Raw genomic sequence first — 11,255 nt, 5'->3', positions numbered from 1 at the left:
GATATCTCCAGTAGGTCAGTTCCTACAAATATTTGCAGTGGTGGGGTTAGTGTCTCTAGTAGGTTGGTGCCTACAAATACTTACAATAGTGGGGATTGGTATCTCCAATAGCTTGATGGCTACACATATTTGTAACGATTGGTGCCTACAAAGAATTATAACAATAAGTTTATGATTTTTCTTGAAAGATTTTCCACATAATTTTTTTGTTTCATGTTCAATAGATGATATAGTTCATATGTGAATTTTTTTTCATATGGTTCATGAAATTTTAAAGAAGTAAAATTTGTTTTATATTAATTCACCTCCCCCCACCCACCCCCCGCCACCCTGCACCCCCCCCCCCCCCCCAAATCCCACCTCTTAGTATATGTGTGTGCTCAACATTTTTTGCTATATTAACTACTCATAGGATTATCATAGATGGTTAATAGTGGCCAAGATTATTTGAAAATGCTTATGTGATGATAAAAAATGTTTTTCTTGATAGAAACTCTTAGGAAACATGAAGAGAAGAGTTATGTCATTAAAGCCTATTTTAGGAGAAGGCCCAATATTACAGTGGAGATTGGATGTCACCAGTCTAATAAATAAAAAATATGGTAAAGTTCATTCGTATGTCTTAAGTGCTATATATTATTTTACAAAATGGCTCAAGGGAATAGCAATACAAACTACTAATTCATAGCAACTAATACAATTTTCAACAGAAAATACATTGTCTTGATTTGGTATCCCAGAGAAATTCATAACAGATAATGGTTCTAATTTAATTGGATCATGTTGATAGTGTTGTACCTGCCAACATGTCAAGGGGATATACCTGGTAAGAAGTCCCAATTAAACCTAAGACCATTTGGTGTAGGAGTCCCATTAGTGGGTCGTAAAGCAATGCCTTGACCGCGATGTCGCACAGAGGCAAGTAAGATAAATTTGTCAGTAGCAAGGGTGTGACCGCTACAATGAGTCAAGGAAGGTGCATGAGAGGTTTCTAACACAGGTGGGTTGAGATGAGTGCACCCTTGGCAACTTGTAAGTGTACTCAAATGGTAAGGGAAAACATGAGTGAAGATGCATCACAAGCTGGAAAGTCGGTCAATCCGTCAATCCAAAGTGATGGTTAAACCAACAACACGTTTGCAACAAGATTCATATAATTGCATACAAAAGTGTTCATACACAACTACGTAAGTTAAACAACATACATTGCTACAACAACCAAAACATTCCAACTACAATAACAACATATGCATGAAAATGTGTTGGCTCTTATTATATAAAGAAGTCTAAGTTCCAATCATACAATACATACATGTAAACTTGCTAGCCCCAACAGTGGAACGTTACGGCCACATCCGCCTACTCCTCCAAAGAGATGAACTAGCTTCGTGCAGTGGAGAAGCCAAGGCCCGTTACAATACTATCCAAGCTCTTTCCAAGATAGTCTTATCAGAATCTTGGCTGACCAAAAGACTTTACATTGAGTTATGAGGGACTATTTATAGCAAAGGGTGGGGTGGCCCTTGACATTCCCCTTTGTGACTATCCAACTACCCTCATGACTCTTCACCTACTCTATGGCTATTACATCCACTATTGACACTTGACTTACACTTGACACGACTCAACATTACAATTCACATTTACCCATGTGAACACAATGGCTTGAGCAAGCCAAACTAGACCACTCTGACTTAGACAACTATAGAAGTCCAACTGCTCAACATCCTCATACTGATCAACAGTAACATATTGATGCCAAGCTCTGTAGTCCCTGATAGTGGCCATGTGTTCCTCGGTGACATCCATTTGAAACCTGACCTTTGCCTCCATAGCATCCGTGTACACTACTCGGGATCCTCTGTCCAACTTGTCTAAAAGCATGTGCATCATTGTCTTCAATGTGGTCTGACCAGCAACATACTTGTGCATGATGTCTGCACTGATAGGCAAGTATAGGCTGGTGGTGATGCGCATCAACTCGTCGAAGTATGAGCCAAGATCTAGTCGCACCTGCTTCTTTGTCTTCACTTGGGTGAGAGTCTCGATTGATGGGATCACATGCGTGCACACCACAACATCCATACTCTTGAATACTCATGCATGGGAGGCCTGTATGGTAGTGATGAACTGCAAGAGCTCCTCATAATTCTAGATCTGACTTTGGATACGTGCCTTCAGCTCGACCGCATTGACCCTCATCATTTTATGCAAGTGAAGTGGGGCTCCCTTGTACTTCATCGTCCATGTTTGCATGTCATCAACAACAGCATGCAAGTTCGTCAAGATGTGTGCTCTTCTAGCACATCACTGCTGCCACCTATTGAGATGGACGACTGCCTTGTGCACGGTACCAAACTTGCAGTACAATGCTCGCATAACTGTGTCAAGAGACAATACTTCATCTAGTATTGCCTTCTTTAGTTCAGCTTAGGCAGACATTGTCACCAAGTCTCCTCCTTGCTTAGCTGTTTGTAGTTCCTTTTCCATTCACTCATTCTCAGCTATTAGGAAGCAAACACTTGAGCTAGTGGCTTAGGCATACACTATGGTTGCATTGGCCAAGGTAGCTAGATGTTTGTGCACATCAATCATGATCACTCATTCTTCAACTTGCGGAGGAGATGTTTGATCCTCTAGTGTTGACACTCTGCAAGACTGCACAACTCTATGTTGTGATTCATCAAACGATATGTTGTGCATCCCTTCTTTCGGCTGATCACCAAGGATCTCAATGCCTCCTTGGTCATCCAAGACTTGCTCATCATCTGGATGCATTGAAGTGGGTGAGTCGCCCTCTTTGTGGTGAGGCATGAGGTCGGTGTTCTGTTCCAACTCCTGATGCGCCATGTCTGCATCCAACTGTTGAGGTGCTTGTTCTATCTCATGAGCAAAGTCTTGCCTCCACAATGGTTCACCCTATTCGCCTGATTCCAACTGTTCAGATGAATCAACTACTTGTACGTGCACTGCTTTGTCTGTTTGCACATGTTGTGCCCCCTTCTGTATCTGTTATTGTTGCACTTCTCTCTCCTGTTTGCGTAACTCTTGTTGCTTTCAGAGTTGCTCCCTCAGCTCATGCAACTCCTTCTCTTCTTCTTCCGTTCTCTTCTTGTCCTTCTGCCTTCACGCGATTCACTTTTCGCGCTGCTACCTCTTTGCCTCAATAGCCATAGCTACTTTCTCTACAATTGGATCTGCTCGAAACTTCCAGCTTTGCTCCTCCTCCATGTGATTGACAATCTTCCTCTTCCCTTAGTCACGCATTGTTATGCTTGCCTCTGTTGCCACTGCTGGTGTTCTTCATGATGTTGCTTCATGCTGCTTCGCTAACCACTCCAAAGCGAAGCCGACTGGTTCATTGGGTCTGGAGAAACTGTAGCAATATCTCCATGGGTCCTCCTCAGCCCAATGAAATTCCCCATAGATCTAGTTCAACTGAACTCTCGTGCAGTAATATTTCACAATGCAATGTAGGACATACAGGTTGTAGCTTTGGAGGTGGAATGAGTACTTCTTCATCAGTTCTTCTTCAACATCCACTTGCTTGATACTTCGAATCTCATATAACCCAATTTGCAATGGAAGAGTGGGCCAAGGTGCCTTCTTCTTCTGATGCAGTCTAGCTATCAATCCTGCCAAGATGTGATATGCTACTTCCTGCATGACAAGTACATCCAAGGCAAACTTTGGTAGAACATGCAGAGGCTTCTCTGCACTGAACATTTGGATGAAAGTGCTAGACGGTGAGGCATACCAATCTGCAATGCCTATCAATGCCTCCACTACTTCCTTTGACACGCAGGGTGGATCCTGTTCAAATATAATCTTATACACAAGGGTGAAAAAATGATCGGACAACCGTGTGATTACTCCTTTGAAGTTGCATTCAGACAACAACTTGAAATATGTGTTCACAGTAGTCTCCACCGGTGACCATGCCCACTCCAAGCCCGGGAACTCCTGTCGGGCACAAACTGCATCTAAGATGTAGGCGGACATGTAAATCTCTACATGCATACCTTCGGGTGACTGTCGAGCCTTCGTTACTTGTTCCTTTAGCTAATGAGCCAGTATGCCAGACTAGTTACATGGTTTTCCTTCTCTATCCAATTGGTCCAGAGCAACCACCCAACTCTATGGGAAGGTTGTTGTGCTTTCTTGGTCATACAGTTGACAAGAAGATATGATAAAGTATTGGTACGCCTTCCTTAGCATCTTTGTCTTGTAGATTTGGTTGGGTATCAACCTGAATCGAGCTGACTCCTTTACCCAATTCTTTAGAATGTCTCTGGAGTTAGCACTGCTATTGGGTAAGATAAATGCAATCTCCATGACAGTCACGGGCTCTAACATTTGATACATCTCATCATAATATCATTCCTATAAGGTCACAAGCTTCGTCCCACCGACACTACTCAAGGTCATCATCTCGGGATCAGTGTGAGAGATGATCTAGTGTATCATGTCCGCGCATGGGAACACAGGATATATGCATGCATTCCATTACAAGTCAGACTTGTGAATGTTCACGTACACCTGATGATCTTTGAGGTGTTCCCCAAAAGTTCCTGCAAATTTTTCATTGACCTCTTGCCACTTCAATTTGATGTCCTTGTCTAGATACAACTTTGTATCTTCATAGATCGGCAAACTAGAGGACACTTGCTCAACTACTGCTCCAACTGCATTCCCATCAGTGTCCTAAGATCATGTTCTCTTGGAAGCCATTGAGATAGATGAACACCTAAAAATATCTAGAGACAAGTAACATACATGGCAAGAAATTTGTCAGTGAAAACAAAGCAACTTCGGGGAATGACGCAACACATAACTGGGAAATTGATGGGAAATATTGTGAAAATTCTTCTGGGAGGCTGGGTGACTAGCTGCCAAAACTATGAAAAAGGTAGTTTGGGCTATCTGGGAGGCAAGACTGGCTACTGGATCTGTGCGATGCACAATCCAGACTGGCTGCTGGGATTGCATAATGCATAATTCTAGCTAGGAGTGACTGCAGGCTCAGGGACTACATTGCACAATTTTCTGGGCCAGCAGTCACTGCCCCTCAGAAATGCACAAAATAGTCCTGGAGGGTAGTGTTGTAAGAAATGTGCATTTTTGGAGAGGACGATAGAGCCTTCTTTCCCCAAATTGTGCAATACAGTCTCAGTGGAGGAAAAGGAAAAATTTCATGCAGGGTAGTTTTTTGCATGCATTGTTAATCACTTCTTCTATCACTTGTGAATGTTCTTGTAAAAAAATTTCATGCATTTGATAGTAGTGAGATAGAAACAAAAACTGAAATAGAGCTAGGAAAAGCTAGTATACGTGTAAACTACAGCAAGCATTCAAAGAAATCAAGCAAACAACACTCACACAAGAAATACACAAAAAGTGACAGAAATGATGAAAAAGACAAGTTGAGGCCACTTACCTGTGAATAGCTAAGTCGAATGTGTCGAAGAGTCCTGGATGTGTTGTGGGATGTCAGCACTCCAAGATCGATGTGAAAGAATGAGATCTGATGCATCGAATAAACACGTTTGGGCTCATGACGCGCATGCCACAAATCTAGGAAAAAGCGACACTTGGAGGGAAGTTTCTAAAACAACTTTGCATGTAACCCCTGGCTACTAAAAATGGCTCTGTGAATCATGGGATACCTTTTGCATGTTTCCTTTTGCTATTCTAGGAAGAGAAATCATGCATGCATGCAAGTCAAGTTTCCTTTGTCCCGGTTGGAACTTGTCAATCAGACTGCTCATGCATGCAGCTGCTCCACTGCTTGAGAAAAATGCGCATTTATGGCTGGGAGCTGGGCTGGCTACCCAAGACATTTGCGCAATTTCTGGGCAGAGCATCTAACTGATTCCTAGTTTGTGCAAATTCTTGGTTGGACAGCCCTCCTGGGGAAATTTGAGCAATTCCTACTGAGAGTGTTGGCTAGCAGAATTGTGCAATTCTGGAGCCTAGCAGGCTGCCAGGCAGAATTGCACAATTTCTGGAGGGAAGGCTGGTTTCCCTCTAGAAATGCGCAATTTTCTTGGGGAAACTGCTAAGCCTGCAGCTAGACCAAGTCCAGGTGAACAACCTGTGAGGGGAATGCATCAAGTTGTGCTCGACAGGCTGCCTTTGTGCAAGAAAACACCAAAGCTTGTGTACTTGATGAAGCAAGATAAGGTGGTGTGAAAGTTTGGTAGGGAGGCTCCAAAACAGGCTAAGGAAAAATTTTGGATGGTGTTTGTAGCCGCTACAACACTTGGGGACACACTGGTAGAACTCCAACTCTTCAAATGGACCTTGTTCGTGAAAAACAAGTCGAACACCTCCGGAAGTATTGTTCAATTCTCAGCTCACGTTGGTTTCACACTAGCTTGATTGTAAGATGTATAATTTACCAAGCTCTTAGTCGATTGACCCACATTCCAAGCCAAGGAAACACATTTGTTTCAATTGGGGTTAAGGGGTATATTGGTGCACAAGCAATATAGTCATCAGAGTCTTAGTTTCATCTATGGTGTTGCTTCGCTGCCACCAGGCCTGGACAGTACCCCATTGGAGTCACATAGGAACAGAGGCATGGCTCCGCTACTAGCGAGCCTGGTTAGTACCCTGAGAGAGTTACTTGCATCACCTCCCTGCGCAGGAGTACTTTCTCTTCTTTCGCCTTATTAATTTTTCATTTTGAAATTTTTTACTTTTCATTTTTTTTCATTTTTCATTTTTCACTGTGCATAGCACTTGTTCATTTCGAAGGTGGAAGAGGGATCCTGGCTTATTGAGAGCAGAAGAGGTTGTTCCAGTAGAGAAGTAGTTTATTGTATCTCTGACGTGCTTGTTAAGGTTTTTCCCTTCACCTTACTCTACTTGACTAAGCTGACAAGGGTTAACTCAAAAACAACCGACTAGAGAAGGTGACACTAATTAGCGCGCAAGCATTGTGGTTCCACCAAGGTTCACTTTGAAAAATACATATTTTCCTTCAGCTTATCACGGAATAAAGATAACCAGTTCTTCATATAGAGACAAGATGATAGATAACCAAGTAGAGATAGTTGTACAAGCCCTCTTGTACTTCACCAGCTTGTTTCAAGAGTCATACATCGTTTCATGAAAAACTAACCTACGAACAAAACAAGCAAGCTAACAAACAACAAAACAAAGCAAGAGCAGAATCGAAAGTGAAAGCAAAGCAAGTAAGCAAACAAGCAAGAAGACAAACAAGAAAACAAAGCGAATAAGAAAACAAGCATGTAAGCAAACTGACTGAAAGTAAATACTACTCCTACTCCTACATTAACGGTGCATGGGCCTGATCACGTGAAGTGATATTTCGAATGCAGCCACCGGCGCATTGGTTGACCCATGTTGGTGAAGGCTTGGTCTGTGAGCAACCCAGTTGTGCGAACCAGCAAGCAATAAATATATAACAATGAAGACAGCCACACTTCGTGTTTGACAGTGCCCATAGGACATAAGTGAGTGCAAGTGCATGACGAGCAGTTCGTGGACTTATCATGGTGATGTGTGACATTGCATGCAACTTTGAAGCACAAGCACACTCTTGATTGAGACATGCAAGAAAACGAAAGAAACACATATAACTTGCATCGTACATGTGTGCTTGCAATGTAAGATTCCTCCAATGCATGAGCGATGGGATCGTAAAGTTCAAGTGGAGGATGTGTGATCTGTGTGTGAGATGGATCTTCAATGCATACAGACGAGTGATGAGGAGCCTTAGGTGATTGAACAGTTTCATGACAGGAAGTCAGACTAACCCCAAGAGAGTGAGAGCCTAACATAACCATTAACACGGGATGAAGTTCCTCGACAGTCTTGGATGTTTCAAATTCATCATCAGATAGATCATCATAAACTAGTGGCTTCAAAAGATCAACTGTGATAGAGTCATGATCATGATCAAATACAGAAACAAATGGATCACACCCGCCACGATCAAAAAAATCAATGATTTCATCGGCATCCTCATGATTAGATGAATCAAATAGAGGGGTAGATGAAAAGCGGACAAGATCATCCTTTGTGTTTCCAGAAAAGACAGATGAAAGATCAAGTGGATTTTCAATGAATAGCTTATCCACTATGTTATCGAGTGATGGACCAACATCTGGTGAATCCAGTGAGTGATCAACAATGGGTGCATCCATGGATTAAGACACACATGCGAAATCATGGATGGAAGGTTCACCAAAGATGTTAGGAAAGAACAGAAGGGGCTCAGATGGAAGGGAGTCCTCCTTCGCCGAGTGTTGAGGATCAAGCTCCCACTCATACTCTTCATGAATGACAATGCATGTTGGTTGTGCAACACCAACTTCGTCGATGGGTTGTTCCTTGTTCACAACAAGTGAAGAGTCTAGAATGGATGAACACAAGGAAGTATCATCTGGAGGAACACCCGAGTGCGAAGACAAAGGTCGTAGAACATAATGCATTTGAGAACTCGAAGGACTCACAACCAAATCTGCGTGAAAATTGAGTGAAGTGATATTGGGAGGATGTGAAAGCTGAACAGGTATGTGATCATGATCTTCAACATCACTCAGTAGTGGTGGAGTTGTTGAATGAGAGGGAGGCAGACAGTTAGTCGAGATAATGCCCACATCCACATGAGATTGCGCAGATCCATCAATGAAAAATTTTGAGCAAGGCTTTATCTCAAGCTTCTTCTTGGGATGGCAGATTTCTTAAGGCAATACTTGAACTGATCCCAAAGATAGGAAAATTTCATCTCGCTCCTCGGAGCTTGAAACTGCAAGTCACGGAAGCACTGCCAAAACTCAATAATCGATTCATGTGGAGCCTTCCATTGCTGTAACAGATTTTGGTCAAGATGGTCTGGATCAAAATGATAGAAAGTGTCTTCAATGAGATCACAAAAATGCTCAAGTGAGTGCACACTGTCAGCTGATAGGCTGAGCAACCAACGACGTTGAGATTCACGAAGTGTGTGTGCAAGCAGCAAGCTGGCCTGTTGGTTAGAAACCCATCTTCCTCATGAAGAATGGAAATAAAGTCATGTAAGTACTTAGGCCAGGCCACTTCACCTTCACCATCATATGTGTATGTGGACAAGAGATCGAAAAACTCCCCCATGATGGAGACATCTTCACGATTCGAAAAAGCATCGCAGGGGGAGAAGAGTGCAAGAATCCATGAAAGGTAGGCAAAGGTTCAAAACTGGATGAGAGGACACAGCTTGTCGTCTGGCCCTCCTTCTAGCGCCAAACATGTTGATGGTTCTCAACAAACCAACATTTCAAGGGGATCTCTCCAGTATGAAGTCCCAATTAGACCTTAGACCATTTGATGTAGGAGTCCCAGCAGTGGGTCGTAAAGCAATGCCTAGACCGCAATGTCGCACAAAGGCAAGTAAGATAACTCTGTTAGTAGTAAGGGTGTGACCGTTGTAGTGAGTCAAGGAAGATGTATGAGAGGTTTCTAACACAGGTGAGTTGAGATGAGTGTGCCCCTTGGTAACCGGTAAGTGTACTCAGCTGGGAATGGAACACACGAGCGAAGATGCATCACAAGTTGGAAAGAAGGTCAATCTGAGAATCCAAAGTGATGGTTAAACCAACAACACATCTGCAACAAGATTCATATAATTTCATACAAAAGTGTTCGTACACAACTACGTAAGTTAAACAACATACATTGCTACAACAACCGGAACAGTCTAACTATAATAACAACATATGCATGAAAATGTGTTGGCTCTTATTATATAAAGAAGTGTAAGTTCAAATCATACAATACATCCATGTAAACTTGCTAGCCCCAACAGTGGAACGTTATAGCCACACCACCTACTCCTCCAAAGAGATGAACTAGCTCCGTGTAGTGGAGAAGCCAAGGCGCGTTACAATACTATCCAAGCTCTTTCCAAGATAGTCTTATCAGAAGCTTGGCTTACCAAAATCCTCTACAATGAGTTATGAGGGACTATTTATAGCAAAGGGTGGGGTGGCCCTTGACATTCCCCTTTTTTATTGTTCAACTACCCTCATGACTCTTCACCTACACTGTGACTGTTACATCCACTATTGACACTTGACTTACACTTGACATGACTCAACATTACAATGCACATATACCCATATGAACACAATGGCTTGATCAAGCCAAACTAGACATCACTCTGACTTAGACAACTATAGAAGTCCAACTGCTCAACATCCTCATGTTGATCAATAGTAACATATTGATGCCATGCTCTATAGTCCTTGATAGTGTCCATGTGTTCTGTGGTGACATCCCTATGAAACCTAACCTTTGCCTCAATAGCATCCGAGTACATTGTTTGGGATCCTCTGTCTAACTCATCTAAAAGCATGTGCATCATTGTCTTCAATGTGGCCGGACCAGCAACATACTTGTGCATGATGTCTGCACTGATAGGCAAGTCTGGGCTGGTGGTGATGCACATCAACTCGTCGAAGTATGAGTTAAGCTCTAGTTGGAACTGCTTCTTTGTCTTCGCTTGGGTGAGAGTCCCGATTGATGGGATCGCATGTGTGTGCAACACAACATGCATACTCTTGAATACTCATGCATGGGAGGCCTGTGTGCTAGTGATGAACTATAGGAGCTCTTTATTATTCCGGATCTGACTCAGGATATGTGCCTTCAGCTCAACTGCATTGACCCTCATCATTTTAGGCAAATGAAGTGGGGCTCCCTTGTACTTCATCGTCCATGTTTTCATGTCATCAACAACAACATGCACATTCGTCAAGATGCATGCTCTTCTAGCACATCGTTGCTGCCATCTGTTGAGATGGATGACTGCCTTGTGCACGGTAGCAAACTTGGAGTACAATGCTCGCATAACTATGTCAAGGGACAATACTTCATCTAGTATTGCCTTCTTTAGTTTAGCTTGGGCGGACATTGTCACCAAGTCTCCTCCTTGCTTGGCAATTTGTAGTTCTTTTGCCATTCGCTCATTCTCAACTATTAGGAAGCAAAAACTTGAGCTAGTGGCTTTGGCATACACTCTTGTTGCATCAGCTAAGAAAGCTGGATTTTTTTCACACATCAGTCATGATCACTTGTTCTTCAACTTGTACAGGAGATGTTTGATCCTTCGAAGTGGACACTCTGCGAGATTGCACAACTCTATGTTGGGATTCATCAAACGATATGTGCATCTCTTCTTTCGGGTGATCACCAAGGATCTCAGTGCCTCCTTGGTCATCCGAGACTTGCTCATCATTTGGATGCAT

This window comes from Pinus tabuliformis, chromosome 3_2 (genome assembly GCF_031772625.1).
Source record: "Pinus tabuliformis cultivar Carrire ecotype Pingquan chromosome 3_2, CPIR1, whole genome shotgun sequence".
NCBI classification, from domain to species: Eukaryota; Viridiplantae; Streptophyta; class Pinopsida; order Pinales; family Pinaceae; genus Pinus; species Pinus tabuliformis.
The sequence above is the reverse complement of the archived record's forward strand: the minus strand, read 5'-3'. Positions refer to the sequence as shown.